Source organism: Dromaius novaehollandiae, chromosome 1, assembly GCF_036370855.1.
Source record: "Dromaius novaehollandiae isolate bDroNov1 chromosome 1, bDroNov1.hap1, whole genome shotgun sequence".
Taxonomy (NCBI): domain Eukaryota; kingdom Metazoa; phylum Chordata; class Aves; order Casuariiformes; family Dromaiidae; genus Dromaius; species Dromaius novaehollandiae.
This window is the reverse complement of record NC_088098.1, coordinates 139,251,459-139,268,543: the sequence shown is the minus strand read 5'-3', so window position 1 is coordinate 139,268,543 and position 17,085 is coordinate 139,251,459. Positions and strand designations below refer to the sequence as shown.

General features: G+C 38.6%; 1 protein-coding gene across 3 annotated transcripts in view; it reads right to left on the bottom strand.

The window, feature by feature from the left end:
• The window catches only part of MID1 (midline 1), a 260,488-nt gene that overhangs the window by 114,727 nt on the left and 128,676 nt on the right, over nucleotides 1–17,085 (bottom strand). The window lies entirely within an intron of this gene.

The window sequence follows — 17,085 nt, the reverse complement described above, 5'->3', positions numbered from 1 at the left end:
AAAATCAAATTCTTCCTGCAGATGCTGCTTTTGGCTTTACTAATCTAGGAGCAAAACTTTTTTAAAAAACTTCAGTTTTGAACAACAGCACTGCAAGGATTAGTCCAGGGTATTATAACTGATAACCATAAATCTCTTATTGCTAACACAGTGCAGAGAGTTACTTTCTCAGGTTGAAGTTTTCATTTAATACAATAGCAACAGCACAGCAATTAGAGTACACATCTGCTTTTTCTGTATAAATATATATCTGAACATACATAGAGGGAATAATGTTTCTAGGCAAACATGTGACCTGTACATATATGTGTAGTATATTAACATACCTATATATTTCACAAACTTGTGTGTCTGTATTTAGATACATATATGCACAAAAATATATCACATATATGTTTGTTGTAAGATACATACAGCGGGAGGTTCATGTGGCATCCTAACTGAAGTGCCTAGAGAAAGATCAATGAAGTAAATGATACAAATTTAGAGAGAAAAGCAATAGTTTAGCTCAAATTTCTGATGATTCCCATCTATGATACAAGAGGAGCATCTGGAGAATAATTTAGTGAAAAGTGTGATTTGCTTTATTTTTTTTTTCTCCCTAACATATGTGCTTTTGTGTGAGTACTCCCTACTGCTAAAAGTTAGGAACTACTATTTGCTTTAATGGCCATATTAATCACCTGAAGTGGATTAGGAATCAATAACTTTTAGAGGGGGTGTGTGGGATTTTCAAGGGAGCACAGCAGTACACCCCTGTCAGAGATCAACTGAAACTTCATTTTGTTTCCTTTCCTGCATTCAGCGTTACAGAGAGTGATTTTGAAAGAGTCGCCCTGCGCAGCTCTCCCTGCCTAAGCTCCCATCAAGGGCCGGTCGCTGCTGCAAGCAGACAGGTCAGTGAAGCAGAAGCAAAAGCTATGCTTCGCACTCACAGAGCTGTACCTCTTCACAGTACAATCTATTTAAGCTTTGTTGCTCATAACTGAGGACAGCTTCAGATGGCACAGCTGCATGGTCTTTACACTGTAAAGTCATTGTTCGGTTGTGTGAACTCTTGCCTCCTTCCCTTACCAGGAGAAAACAGCGACCAACAAGAATCCCCACAAACAAATCTTGGTTCATTAAGGGTGAGGAGAGCTCAGGGCTCATTAGCAGCCTTGGGAACCAAGCACTCCTGAACCGTCCATACCTCGCGACAATTAGAGGGCAGACTGCAGTGACAGGGACAGGGAAGCTATCTATAACCCCAGTATGGACCACAGGAGAATAGGAAAGTTCAGAAAACAGAGGCAATGTTCAGATGGCCCAGCAATATGTAGCCCTGCTTGGTCTGTGGGAAGAGCAGCAAGGCGTCTGTTCCAGAGCTATGCTTTAGAGATCAGGACACGTTGTCTCTTTGCACTAACACTTCCTTTTATTTTGCCGAATCTGGACATTTAAAAAATGCACTGACCCTATCACAAAATTCGCTTTTCTGTATCTTCTGTGACACTGATCTTACTTGAAATAAAGCTCAGTCTGCCAATGACTAATTCATTTATAGCTATCCTTCAGCTGCCATAATTGCACGGCGCATATGGTTAAAATTAAAGACCTGGCAGTTTGATAGAAGCAGAAAGATAACTCCCCTACTCTCTCTTCAGCCATAGCCACAAAGCACAGAAAAGATGAAAGCATTTTCTGCAAATGAAGAACAGTTTATCTTTCCTCCTCTTCACTGTCTGTATCACAGAAGTCCCAGAAGATCAAAATCTCACTCATGTTGTTTGAACCCATTCCACACCACAACTGTATACCTCATCATCCACTTATCCTGCAGCCTGAATACTGCACTGGAAATGGGAGAAGGGGATCTGGGGTTGGCAGGAGACAACATGTTAAAGAGGCAGACTAATCATTGCTCATCTATTGGCATTCCAGTGAAAAGCTGCTGGCTTTTGGGGTTTATTTAACGTAACAGTTTGGGTAATGGGGCTTTCTTCTGTGCTGTCCTTTCCGTATAAAATCTGTCCTGCTCCTTCAAGCGCCAAAAGGTTTATTTCACTCAGTTTCCCTCTTAAAGCACTCTTTTTTTTTTTTTTTTTTTTAACCAAAGGCTCTTTTTATGATATGCAATGAAAAGAGAGGCGAACAATAAACCAGCAGAAAAATATCTGCATCACTGACTCCTAAAAAGATGTCTGAATCACCATCATGGTTCTGCATAAACAACACTATCTTAATTGAGGGCCATTTCTGGTCTATGTGATCTGAATGAGCAGCATCTTATTCCTGACTTTAATGCTATTCAGTATGATCAAGGGTGACAAAATCCGATCTTAGACTGTAAACTTCTTGGAATAAGAGCTTATCTTCCCAGGTAATCAAAGCTGAGCATACTGGTAGAAATCAATAAATGACATTTCCCCATTTTCTTTTCCAGTTGCCAATAAGTCAAATTACACCGCATCTGTGACTGAAGAATGAAAACTTTAAGGGGCACTTAAAAGGGGCCGCATTTTCTGGGCAATCCAATGATTACTCTTTTATCGACTACACTTCTTCTTTTACTTGTAGGTTGGTGCCTTAAGTACACGGTATGTTGCTGATCCAGCTACAAAATCTTTCAAACTCACTGGTCCTTGCCTTAAAGTTTCTTATTTAGTAATTCATTTTCCTGAGAATGGTAGAGACTCCATAGGTACAATAAACTGGAAGATTAAGCAGAAACTCAATACGCATGCAATGTGTACATATACACATTGTTGTATACCATACTCAACACACTCCATAAAATCAAAGCCACATAGACAGCCTCCAGATGCAGCAAGAACAAAAGGAGCTTAAAGTATATAATTTCATACTTGCAAAAATATAGAATTACTGGCAGAAATTTATACTATTACCAAAAATATCATTGCAATGAGAATTTCTTTTTACCCACAAGAAATAGTTTTAAGAACAGACATCAAAGAAAAAGTGATTGCCAAAAGACAAATGTTATTTAAAAACTGAAAAGATACTTCAGTAACTTTGGAAGTTTGAAATCTCCTTAGCACATACAATTAGTTGTGCATTATACAGGAAGCAATGCAGTAAATGAAATCCTGGTCCCAATATTGTTCATGGAAAGACTTCTGCTAATTCAGTGGAATTAGGGTCTTTCTGCCTATTGTTTTAAGCATGGTATTTTGTTTTGTAGGTAGTATTAATGCCTTCAGTTGCTCAGAAGTTTGCCTAAAGATCTTCAGTAGTAAAGGGACATGAGAAATGAAAACTAAAGCTGAACTAGATAACTTTTAATATGTCAAGTGCCAATAGAGCTGAATGAGAGAAGGTCTCTCAATGACATCCTAATAATCAAAGCCCCAGAAATAGGTTTCCTAAGGAGTAGATAAGATGTGCAATTCATCAGTTTTTAAAATATCATCATTTATCTGGATGATTTGGTGGCACCCTGAAATCAGCTCATGGCTGCCTGAGGGCTGACTCCTGATTTTTCACTCTTGGAGGTGCCAGTGTTATAGAGAAGCAGCCCAATAATAACACAAAAAAAGGGGTGAGGAGAGATCTCCATGAACCAGAAGTGTAAGAAGTTCCTCACAGGAAGCAACACGCCTCCATATTTTGAAGAGATCACTTGCCTTTAAAAAGATACTTTGAAGTACACACTGCTATGTGAAGCTATTCTCATTGCAAAGTACCCATATATAGTTCCTGTACCTGGGTTAGCACTCCTTCTACACCCACAGGACAACCAGAAAATTGCAATTTGTATTGAAAACAATTATTTTGCTAACGTCTATGGAAAAAAGACAAACATCCAGCAATAATACTGTAGGACCTGGTGATGCTATGGTTAAAAAAAAAAAAAAAAAAAACCTTCAAGAAGGCAAACTTCTTTTTTTTACAATAGATCTTGAAAGTAGTCACATTCTCCAGGGAGGCATTTGTTGACCTCCTAAAATACTACTCACTTCCTGAAATTCACTGGGGACTCGTCTTCAGCACAATATGGTCTGTACATGTTTCTCTTCAGTGTTAACTATATGATCAATAATATTGGTTATTAATTACATTCATTTGATTAACAAAGAAATTAAAGTGTGATAATGCTGAAGACCATTGTTCACCTTAGCTCAGTACTTTCAGAATAAAGCATGGTATTTCTGAAATGTTAACGTAATGTCTGAGGTAAAACAGCTAAATGTAAAACTACACTTAAAAATTAATGTATGAAAAATTCCAATTTACTAAGGTCGCTTGGTGTCAGTAGAATACTGGAGAATTTTCCCCATGCATACAGGAAGAATAAATCACTGTCTGTTAGAATAAAGTGAGCAGACAATATTTTAGTGTGCCACATACTGTCTCCTACTCCAGTCGTATCTTGTCCTTTCCTAGTCCAGTTGCCCTTATAATCTTTCAGGAAAGGCAAAAGGAGAGTCTGTCAGGAGTGAGTGAAAAAGTTGAAGAGGATGTCCTACCAAGCTTCACTTTCCACCCTTATTAGGTCTGTGGAGCTCATATTATAAATAAAAGCTGTTTGAGCAAACTTTTAAATTTTAGTGAGGTCAGACAACAGTGACTGAGGAAACAGAACTGTATGCCGCTCTGCAAATTTCAGGCATCAATAACAAACAGGGCAAAAGAGCTGGACTAGTGCCACGTTCCAAAATTCCTTGAGGTGTTATCTCACCAACAAGATTGCAGCTGGTCATGTTTCAGTGAATTAGGCCAAAAGACACCCAAACAGGTTATAACAGCATCTTTTTCCCAACAACATTCTCTAACAATTTGCTGCCTTCAGGCTGCTACTGAATGACTACTATAGTAAGACTGTTTCAGCCCTGGTCCTACCAACATGTATATGTGTGCTTGGAATTGTCTGGGAATGTTTGCAAAAGCACACAGGAATACAGACTAAGTTAACACGAAACACCTGCAGATTAAACGTGCTGTTACACGTGCAGATTAAACTTTCCAACCTTTTCAGTTAGAAAATCAAATTTATTGAACTGCCATTATAATAAAAAATTCTAAGTATGAAAGGTAATAAAATGTGTTATACATGTATGCAAGCATGTGTGCATACATGTATCCTAGATGTATAATAAAGAAGAATTACAGTGAACACATACACTGTTCCTGAGTAAATATGGCAAGTGCTTAAACAGGCTGGTAGTATAATACGCAGCTGTAGCTTTCAAAGTGGCAGTATTTTTCTGTAAGTGCACTATAAAAAGAAAATTTAAAATTTACGTTCTTGTCATAAAACCTGGTATGGGCAATAAAGAAACACTTGCAATTCCTTTTATTAGCTCTGAAAAAAGAAAGAAAATGCTTTGCTTTTTGCTATTTTCCATCCTGTTCTAGTATATACAAAAAATTGTCTTGGGAACAACTGTTCCTTACAACAAATGAATCTGATTGTTTCACTTCACATTCAATAAGCATTTCAGTTTTGATTAAATTAATGGTGTGTCTCATTGCCAACAGTTTGTCTGAAGTCCATCATAGTTTTTACCTTCTACTGCACAGGCACTGAAATCTCTGAGTAACTAGTGATGCTAATAATCGTCAATAGCACAGCTAGTGATACAAACCAATACAGTTGTGGAAGTAGTGCAGGGAACTAATAATCTAAATAACTAATCCATAGGGAACTGATAATCAAAATTCAGATTTTTTTCTTTAAAAATGTTTAACGAAAACTTCCATAACCCTAAAGAAAGCAAGCTGCACACACCTTGAACCAAGCAAATACTTGTTTTTCCACTGTTTTTATCATATCAGTGCAAATTAAATATTCTAAGGATAGCACCTGTTCAACAGCTCCTGATATGCAAAAACAAATATTTAATGTGAAAGAAAAGTACTAGTTCATCCTATTCTTACATTTTCACTGTCAGAAGAATGATTAGCTGCCTTGTCTATATGTAATCTACATGCGATATGTACATGATGTTGAGATAGATGTTTGTAACATTTAAAGGGTATTAATACAGCAAAAGCACATCTGCCACACCGTAGTGATACAAAGCCTTGAGAATACCCCTCTCTGGCTGAAATGCATGCTACTAGTAGAACATGTTTTCAAAAAGCCAAATCCTGTACGTTATTCAGTGAGACAAGAACATCTCGCAGAATTAAGATCTTTGGCACAACATCACATATTTCTTCTCATGGGAGCTAAAACAATAACCGAGCCTCAAAAAGTAACAGGCAAGGAAAAAATCAGCACTGGCTATGTCCTGCAAATCCCAAAGCAATCAATAAATAGCTGGTTTAATATTATCTATAATATTATAGTAGATATAATATTACACACATGTGCATAAATCTATACTAGTATGCATTTGGAATGCTTTTTGACCTTTATTTTTGATATCCTTGCAACTCTTACAGCTTTACATTCTTTAGATACAAGATTTAATATTTCCTCAAAATGCTTCAGGAGAACGAAAACGAAGGATCATTTAATCTTCAGCACATGTGAATCTGCATAGGTCTACTGGAGTTACCAGTGACCTCCTAACAAATTTTTACCTCAAGGTGTGTTCCAAAAATCTCTTCTCTAACTTCATACTCTTTATTTGAGAATTTGGCATTTATTCTGGGGTCTATCCCATCTACACAACAAATATAGAGGAAGTGGGTTCACATCTTCATCTGGATGCTGGCAACATGGGAAACAATGGCAGCCTCAAAGTGTCCAGGTGGAAAGTTTGCCAGAGGGCACAAATCGCCTTTTACCCCACACAGTTTTTTCTCTCTTCTTGCAAGCATAGAGCTTCCTAGATGTAGGATGCTACTCTGCAGGAAAAGGAAGGTAACAGAAGTTTACCCAAGCAGTAAACACCAAACATCACTACTTTGTTTTCTTTGTATGACTTGGGTTGCACAGTAGAACTGGAAACCTCTCACCTCTCCCCAGCTGAGAATTTCACCTACATGAATAGTGCCTTAGGTGATGTGGTACTCCCTGATTTTTAGTGCAGACGATACAGCAATAGAAATAGCCAGAAATAGTTTAGCAAATTCCTTCTAGTCATATATGTTCACATACACTGGTATGCAATTTAGTGCAGCCTGGAAACACTGTGGCCCTTAAGCTATTGCAAATTTTTAGGGCAGATTTTAAGATGGCTGAAAGAAATCATTGCATTCTCCTCCCAGCAAGTTGTGCTGATTTCTTTCCCTGTGGCCAAGTGAAGGGGATCCTAAATACTATTTAAGTCCATTATCATCACCTGCATCTAGATAATGACATTATGTCAACAGTTCTCAGGGAGGAATCCGAAGGCCTGCTTTCTTATCAAAAAGAGCCTTAAAAATAGCAGCAAGACGTATCCCAAGAAATACAACTTGTGTGAAGATGTGACCTCACCTGCCAAAAAGGACTCTGAATTTAAACAAATTGAAAGCTTACTTTGTAAGATGCACTTTAGGCTAAATAGAGCTCTTTGTGTTTTTAAAGCTATCCCTATTGTGTTACAAGGCACACAATGTTAGCTTCTCACTGTCTTGCTCTCTGCTTCTTGTGATTGTTAAAAACGCCCATAAAGAGTTTTTGATTTTTTGAAGGAACTCTCATAGTTATAGTCCACACATTTGGAAAGACCGGCAATTTTGCAATATGGCGATTACTAAATACCTCCACTGTTCCACACTGAGAAGTTCATTCTAACTTACGCCTGCTGTACTCTGTACACTCATTTCAACTGCAGAAGATTAATGGTGTATTTAAAAATAAAGATTGTAAACAGGTAATCAGAAGCGGAAATTAGTTGTGAACTGCAGGAGTATGGAAGGTAAGGAACAAATCATATCTATGTTGTGAAGGTAATCTATTGTAGAGGACAGACCTGGTTAGAAACCCCTGCCACTGGTGCAGGAAACACTCAGATCTGTCTCCTCAGGCCCAGAAATAATGAAAGGAAAACAGGCAGGGGCTGCTTCTCCATCTGGGGAGCAGAGCGATCACAGGGGCCCCTGCCCGGCACTGGGGATCTGCTCTGAGAGGAATCTTGCACTGGCGTCACCATAAGCATGCTTCTGCCACCCCACCTAGGGGTAGTAGGTTGCTGTTCTCCATTAGCAGCATGAGTTTAGGAGTACTCTTTGGCTCTATAAATCAGAACAGAAATCTGCAAATACTTCACGGGAAATCACCAGCAGAACAAATATTAGAAACTCATTCTTTTCTCTCACTCCGTAGGGGTTCATAAACACAAAGGGTGGTATTCCTCTGAACTGGTCTCATAAGTTCCCTCAGTAGTCAGTAGAAAGAAAGAGGCATCCCTAAAGTGGGAATTCATTTGAACTCTTTAAGATTTCTACTCTAAGATGAAATGATCTGTGTTCCCTGGATGTATTTATTTTATTCCAAGTTTGAAGGAAACTTAGAGTAAGATATTAAGACTACATCAGCTAACAAAAAACTATTTCCAATGCTCTTGATCTTTAAAAATCGAGCATTTACATGTATTCTTTTTTAACGAATATTCTTATTAGCCCCACAATCATTTATTTAGTCAAATTTTGCTCCCAAAATGGGCATTTTGTTTTTTATCATTCTCTTCCAGCGCACCTCATTTCTATCACTCTCTGTTTTTAAAGATGCAAGAGAATGCATGGAAGATTGAACTGAGTTGCAGGAGAATGATCCTGAGACAATCCACTCCCAGTGGACACAGAAGCAGCATTTTCTGAATTCTGATGGTTCTTGACCCAAATGCATGTGAAAGGTGCATGGACAGTTCTTCAGGGATCCTACCAGAGGATATGGGGTCTGCACCGAACAGTATTAAGACCAGCCTGCTTGGCACAACAAACGTGTAGGAAAAGGCTAAGTTAACTTCTGTATTTTATTGATAATATTTGGACAAAATGGCAGCTTGCCTTCCTACAGTATAGATTCAGTAATGAGGTACAACACCTTCGTCCTTCCTGTTCATTTTGCAACTACCTATCACACTGCAGGTCTCTATATTGAAAGAAGAACAGGCTTCACAGGATTAAGTCTCTCCCACCCACAATACTAAGCAGTGTAGTAACTACTTTACTAGTCCTCTCCTCAGGTTGGCTGAGCTATGGTGAACGTCAGTCTTAACCCAAATAACCCAAAATGAGTAGAGGAAAATAGTGTAGGGGTAAAAATTCAGGCTCCAGCATGTTAAATACACCAAACAAAATGGCTAAATCAGCTGAGAAGAGAAAGAAATACAGAGTTGTGTGTAGTGATTAACAAGAGGCTGCCCTTCTGCCCCAGGACGCTCAAGGGTTTGGCATCCCAACTCAGTCTGTCTAGAGAGGTACCACCCCTCGCTCTGAATGAGATGTAAAGTCTTAATCTTTATTCCTTGATAATAAAGCCAAATCCCAAGAAGGTGGCAAGTTTCCACTTAAGATCTTTTGAGGACTTTCCAAGTTGTGTCAGCTGGTGTTTTTTGCAAAGAACCAGTAATGCTTTATTGTTTGCCAGAGGCACACCCACATGCATTTTACTTCTTGAGAAAGTATTTCTTAACAGAAACATACTTGTACCACAATAAACACTGGTGATTTCAGATATTTTCTTCTATGCATTTACATCATTTCTGGATGTAATCCCTTAAAAAACTCTTTAAAGACCTAAGACAAACCAATCATTAACCACAGCCATACAATCTTGCTGCACAGGTTTTTAGGAACCACACTGTGGCAAAACTTCATTGCTTCTAACTAAGAAATTAAGAGCAGCAGAGGGTTGCATTGTATCAGCAAAATAATTTTCAGTTTAGAAACCAAACCTTACTCCTGAGAGAGAGATGCTCTGGGAGTTGAAGTTAGGAAACCATATAACATCAATTTCTAATCTAGTTAGTGAAGTGATGAGAAAAAATGATCCAATTCACCTGTGCTTCACTTGACATGAACTGAAAAAAATGGACAAAAGCCAGAAGCTCCAATACTAAATTTAAGTTCACTCTGTTGAATAAAAGTGTTGTCTTTTTGAGCTGTCATTGCACAGTGCCTTTGTTGGTTATCATCCTAGTTTTCTCCAGCCCTAAGTCTCAATGCAGTATTTGGTTTGATTGGCTCTTCTCCTTTACTCAGCGAGTTCCTGATTTGGGGAAAGGCCTTGCTGAGTAGCCATATGAAACAATGGAAAATGCATTTCCAGTATCAGGCTACAGGAAAGTATTCTGCAAAACACACACGAAATACACATATATATGCACACAAACATGCACATGCAAAGGATCCCCTAACCGTTGGTGTCTGGATTAGTTACTAGTTTATTTGATGTCCTCAAATGAATTGTCACGTAAATAGTCTTTAGAACATCTCAAGAAGGAGTAGGATAAAACAACCAAGCCCAGCAATCACTTCTGAATAACTGTATCAATACTCCAGATGGTCTTCTTAGTATAAGGTTCTCAGTGTCATCCGCAAAATAGCTGATTAGTTTTTAAGATAGCATGAAAAGAGAAAACAATAGCTTAATTGCATCCCTCTGAGATGTTACTCATCAACAACATATAAGGTCTCACAGTTTATCTCAAAAAACTAGAATAAGTTTTATGTTTCCTGTCAGTTAGCACACAAGTCACTTTTATGGTAGCAGAGTAGCGTTCTTGAAAGAATTACTGGCATGCATCTGTACAACCTCAAGCATCAAGCTTTTTTTATCCAGGAGCTTGTTAAATATCCACTTTAAAGCTTGACCGAATGTCATCTTATCTTGTTCTCAGACAATTCTTCAGCTTGAAATACTGTACTGGGAAAATCATATTAGAAATTTTATACCTGTGGACTATACATCCTCCTGGTTCCAACAGATGTACCATTTTGTGGGCTTTTGTGGATAATTAACTTACATATAAAATAGTTGCAGTAACCAAACCATCACTCTGATTATACTAGTGCCAAAAAGTGAATCCTTTGAAAAAATAATCTCTAGGCCATCATTCTTAAACATACCGTGTTTTTAGGTTATGCAATGTCATCAGTTACAAATAGATGAAGGGGATTTGAAAGACTTTGCACAAGGACTGTAGTGGGCTTTACAGAATTACCATATTTTTTCATTCTTCTGAAGTAAACATACATGTCTCCTGTCATTTGATATTTTTAAAACCGAATTGTAATTTTCCAGATGTTGTTAAGAGAAGATGCTAATGTCCCTTTTAGCTGTTTTACTACTTTAATGACAACAAAACAGCAAGAAGCCTTTCTTTAAAAACACAGAACAAAAAATACTCATTACTAAAAAATATCCCCTTTCTTCTGAGTTTTCAGTACAGAAACAATAATTCATCGCAGAATTATCAACAATTACAGAACCAACAGAATTATCGACCAACAGAAAAACCTTAACGCCTCTTACAGCTATTAAGCACATCAGAAAATTCTTTCTAAATTACTCGCCATGGCAAGCCTACACACAAGCATCTGCTTCAGCTCCCAGGACCACACCAGGTCGCATACCCACCGCTGGTTTCCGCCCTACTTCTTGTGGCTGAAACATTGCTGCAGAGGCAGAGACCACGCTGACCCGCTCGGAAAGCTCTGACAGTCCAGGGAGGCCAGATGGTAGTGGCTACCACCGTCCCAGTAGTCCTGTAGCAGCCCTGACTGTGTCTCTGACTGTGAGACAGTCACCACTGAAACACAACAGGAAAATCTCCCCTACAATTGCAGGAAAACCAGCTCCACCTAACCATCTCCGCAAGGATCAGAGCTCCCTCAGCCAGCCAGCTGCCTTTCTCACTGACCCGACAGCAAAATACCTACTTTCTCTCTCAACAGGAAACCTAAATTGAGTGAAAAATCAGCGAGAAATGGATTCTCTCACAGAGCATCCCAACAACCCATCTGATGACTGTAGCTCATGAGAAGCATACTGCTGCATAACCCAGATGAGTGGAAGTTCAGCCTCTGGGTAATTAACCCAGCGCTGAATGACGAACGGCAGTTCCCATGCCCGTAACAGGAGACTGACCCAAACTGGCCAGACCTGTCACACACAACATGAGCATTTCAGAACCTACTGGGCTCCCAGCAGGCAGAATCCTGTAAGAAAAACATGGTATAAACAAACAATTCAGTTATTTTTACTATTTTCTCCTAATATTACTTAAAAAAATTAACAACACTATCAAAGCCGAATTGTGCCAGCAGGTGTTTGCTGGAAATGGGGACAGTTTGAAAGAGCTCAATATCCGAGAGAAAAAAAAATCCTTCCTATAAACACAATGGAGACCCCATTTTCTGAAATTTAGCAGGTGAAACACAAGATGACAGCAGTTGTTTAATTTTTCCTTTTTGCTGAACTTGCGTGGAAGCAACAAACTGCAACAGAAAACTACAGATTGAGCAAATACTTCAGCAAAGTGCCCAAGAGGAATCCTGACTGAAGTCACAGCAGACATTTGGTCTCCAATGAAGGGGTTAAAAATTCATGCAAAGTGGAAACAGCAGGAAAGAATTGCTTCCTTGTGTTCTCCATTTTTCATGTTGCAACACCTTTCTTTCATACAATGGTAATACAGCAAAGTGAAGGGAAACATACCTCAGATGTTTGGAGCATAAGGATTCAAACCTACACTGCCTTTGGCCTTTTCTCCATGGACATGTCTGCACTTTGTTCTCATTGAAACAATAAACAACTGCATTGTGATTATTTAATTTCCTATTCATTTCATCTCCTTAAAACAATAGACTGGAACCCTCACAAATGCATACTTTTTCTAAGGTTTTTAAAGGTTTTTGCTGGCGATGTCTATTAGCATGTGTGTGGAATGACAGCTTGTAACTGGAGAATTGAGCATGCAGAAAGCAAGACGTGCAGAGGGATTCTGATTATTGGAACTCTTTTCATGATATTAAATGTCCCTGGATAATCTATAGTCAATTCAAGTTATAATCAGCCCAGCAGGAACTGTAGCACAAGTCCAACCCAAAAGAATTTTGGATTCTTCAGCTCACATACTATTCTTGAGCTTTCAGCAAACACAGGGTTATGGAGATTCTTGGCATTGCCCCTCCAGCCATGATGGCTCACACACATCCAGACACATGTGGGAACAACCAGCGCAAAGACCAGTATCACCTGCAAATGCTGCGGTGCTGGTCTGTTTGACCATATTGTAGTTAGTCTGAGATTTTTATGATCTTTGCTTGCAGACCACCATCCACAGTCTGACCCAGCATTTCAATAAACCAGAATTTAAATAAATAAATAAATAGCTTATTTATATTTAATCGCCTCTTTAATCAATCAAAAAAGTGATCCAAACAGTTCCAATAATCTTAGTTTTATTATTACAACTGTCTTGATTCTTGCATGTGTACTGCTTCAGTTTGAGGGTACCATTGCATAGGTTTTAGCAAACAACGCCAGAAGCCTTCAAAACTTAGCTGAGTATGGCTGTACAACTGTCTGTGAAGGCTTCAGTACACTTCATCACTCATACATGAGCTGACTTGAGGTATGCAAATAAATGATTGCTGTTTCAAACCCATAGCCTGAAAGGGTATTTCTGCAACAGTTCTGTGCATTTTGTGTAGGACAGCCTCCATCTTGGTAAATACTTTTGTTTGTGGGGGTTTTCTCCAAAGAAAATTTATATACAGAAAATATGAAAAGAGAAGAATAATTTGACCTTGAATCAAACACCTCTAACTGCTCCCATTTGCTAACCTGTCCTAGTTGTAATTCAGCTTTAACTTAAATAAGGCATCTGAGAAATACCCACCTCCTCCGTCATACTAATCTTTTTCCTTCTACTTTCTAAATTCACTGTGTCATGTATTAAATAGATGACTTTTATAAACCTTGTGCCTCTGCTGCTTAGCGGTACCCACTAAGAGCTCTAGCAAATCTTACTAAGGAAACTCAAGACATGTCAGCTGTCATTGCCCCCTCTTCGCTGAAAGTTACACTTTCACCACCAAATCAGCTGGATATGTGCTGAGCCACAGCTCACAGGTTTCTTTGAAAAGTCCAATAGCTTAACTGAAAAATGACTGCTCAAAATGCAATATGGTTGCAATAATTTACAGTAGTGGAAAGAACCAGACAGCTGGTGATAGCACCTTCTTAAAACATCACCGAGAGATGCAATAGTTTTCAACAGGCAATATCCCTAGTTCGATCAGATTGTGCAGAAATTCAGGCTAAGACTCAATGATAGAGAGGTGTGCTAGCATACTTACATTTAACATAGTTTAATGCTCAAACACATAATCAAATATCCATCTATTGAACCACTGTAAAATGATCACATGCCATCATGTGTGGGTCCTAAATAATGTATTTCTGATGACAGGATCTCCAGAATTCCAGTGCAGTCTCTTGTTTCTGCATACAAAAGGTTTGTCCAGTGTGCTCCTGGTGTTGAAGGAAGCGCAGAATAGCATGGCTCATCCCCACACACAGCAGAGAGGTGTTCCCTGGTCACCCAGCATTCCTCCGGTTACAAGGCTCCTTGCAATCAAGACACGCAAAGCTGTAGGAGCTGGAGCAGACCAACAGTAGGATAGAAACAAGCAGGTGCCCAATCATGCTACAACAAGTCCTATTTCCACAAAACATTCAAGGTCCTAGAAAAAGACGGTATCAGGACTGATAAGAAGCAACTTTGGGTGCAAAACTCTACTTCAGCTTCACTACTGGAATTCACTGACCCACAAACATTCAGTACAGCTTTTTTCAGGGTCCAGTTGTCATGCTGGTGAGCCAGGCAAAAAAATCTTGGCAAAAACAGCTGGACTTGAAAATAGGTCCTGGTGGTTTTCAAGAAAGCTATAAAGTGAGATTTTTTTACCTAATGGTTTGGAAATCCTAATATTCAATTTCAGAAGCCTCTTTTTTACTGCTTTGCCTTCTACCCCATAGGAGGATTCTCTGTGCTATTCATTTCATGTTCAAAACATAAATCTTAGCTTTTCAAGTTAATGGAATTTTATTTTATTTCATTTTGATGGACAAGGGACATACATTTTCAGATTGATAGATGCTACTGTCAGGCACCAGGCAATTGATACCCCAAACAATCAGTTCACTGTATACAGAATGCAAATCCTATAACATAGTATAATGAGATCATGGTGGAGCTATTATATTAACAATAAGAACGACAAATATGCTAATATGTCCACAATTTGTCACCTTCTCAAAGACAAGAAAGAAAATACACACGCATAAATTACTCATGCTGTACAGCTAATCATTCTTGGTTTTCTGATAAAGATTCTGCACAGTAAGTGATTGTTCAATAATAATATATCTCCTTTCTTTCTTCCCTTGTCGTATTCTCAGCAAGCTCAGTGAGCACAGAGGGGCCCATGCGCAAGACACGTACTCTCTTTCTTTTGCTGAACAGTGCCAAATGTAGAGTGAGCTCATAGATATTCTGAACAGCATGCCAGAGATGTAGGGCTGTCCTGCTCCTGATAAATACCTACAAGTATCTTATTGTGTAGTCACCTCCCCTGCCCACCACAAACATAACAAGTGGAGAAAGAGCATAGCTGCTCACACCGTTCAGTCAGTATCTGTGCCTTGTGATTCTCTTTGCGCATCAAGGACAAAGAAGGCAACATCAGTCCACCTTTTTGGACAAATTAGGAAATGTCATGTCAGCAAGAGAAACTCACGTGATGCATTATGAACACCTTCTTCATACAAAACTGCTTTATATGAATGTTTAATACCAGTTCTCCTTCAAACCGTTGTTTAATTTTAATTGCTCTTTAAGCTGTAACACCTTCTATTGTCTCACAGATAGACATCTTAAGACTGTGAGGGTAACTGTAATGCAGGTATGCCATTTTCCCCTCTAATATTTCATCTGAATTTTACACTGGGATTTGAGTATCCTCTGAATTTGGCCCAAAAAGCCATACTATAAATGACACATCATTAATGCTCTCAGGAGAATGGCAAACCTTAATTTCAGTAGCAGCATGTGATCCAGGCACTCTCTGTGCCTCACTGAAAGAACGATCATATAGTACTTGATTCACATAAAACAAATAGATTATGAATTGCACCATCAAATATCAGATTTCCCTTATTGAAAAGAAATAGTCTCTTTCTAAACTTCAAAGTAAGGAACAGACAAAAACTCCCCTTGCTTCTAATACACAGAAAGTACTTGCAATATTGGAAGGAAGCAGGGAGAGGGAAAAATAAAAGCTTCTCCCCCATCCCATTTCACTGCTACACAGGACTTGCTTTCAACATTTCTCTGTGATCACTGAAGCCATTTACTCAGCGCTGCTTTTTGGTTTTTGGACAGAGAAGATTAATTAATGTGTTCTAAATTGTTAGATTAATGATATAGCACTGAATTCTAATCTGTACCATTGAAGGACCCTGAGGGAAAGATCAGGGCAGGAATATGGAAAGATCAATAGGACCAAATTCTCAAAATAAGATTTGAAGAGTTCAGTGTGCATGTGTATGCTGCCTATAAAATAGACAATACAGGCACAGGCTACCCAACCAAATCTGTAAGTTGTTCATTTTTATGTCTTCTCCACCAGCAATTTTGAAGCATAACCCAAACAACTGTTTATCTGTTAGTCTCTTCAGTGGAGGTGCTTTACAAAGAGGAGTTCTGATTATGCTTTACCTCTACATTCTATTCTGACTCAGAAAACCAGGATGTAAATACCACATTAATAAACTCAGAAAACCCTGCTTGAGTCTGTTCATGTTCTTGTACCATAGCCACAAGGAACTGTACCAATTTAAATGTGTATTTTTAAACACTGAAACATAACCCTTGGTCTCACTGTAAGATTATGTGGTATTCATAAATAGTATTACAAAATCTCTACACTTCCAGCAATTAAAAATATATTTTAGCCTCATATCCACCTCTCAGTGTTGCTGTTCAGTGTTACAAATCAAAAGACGAATTTCACAAAGAGTTCTGCAAGTGCAGGCTCAGCACTCAGCAAGGAATGATTAGTATTTCACATGTCTGAATGTATTAGTAAAGCCCAAAATTGCTACACTCCTTCAGAAGACTGGAAAAATCTCAAGATTAGGCTATCATTACCTTAAATCTCATTTCATTTATGGTTAGGAATTTTCTTTCAAAT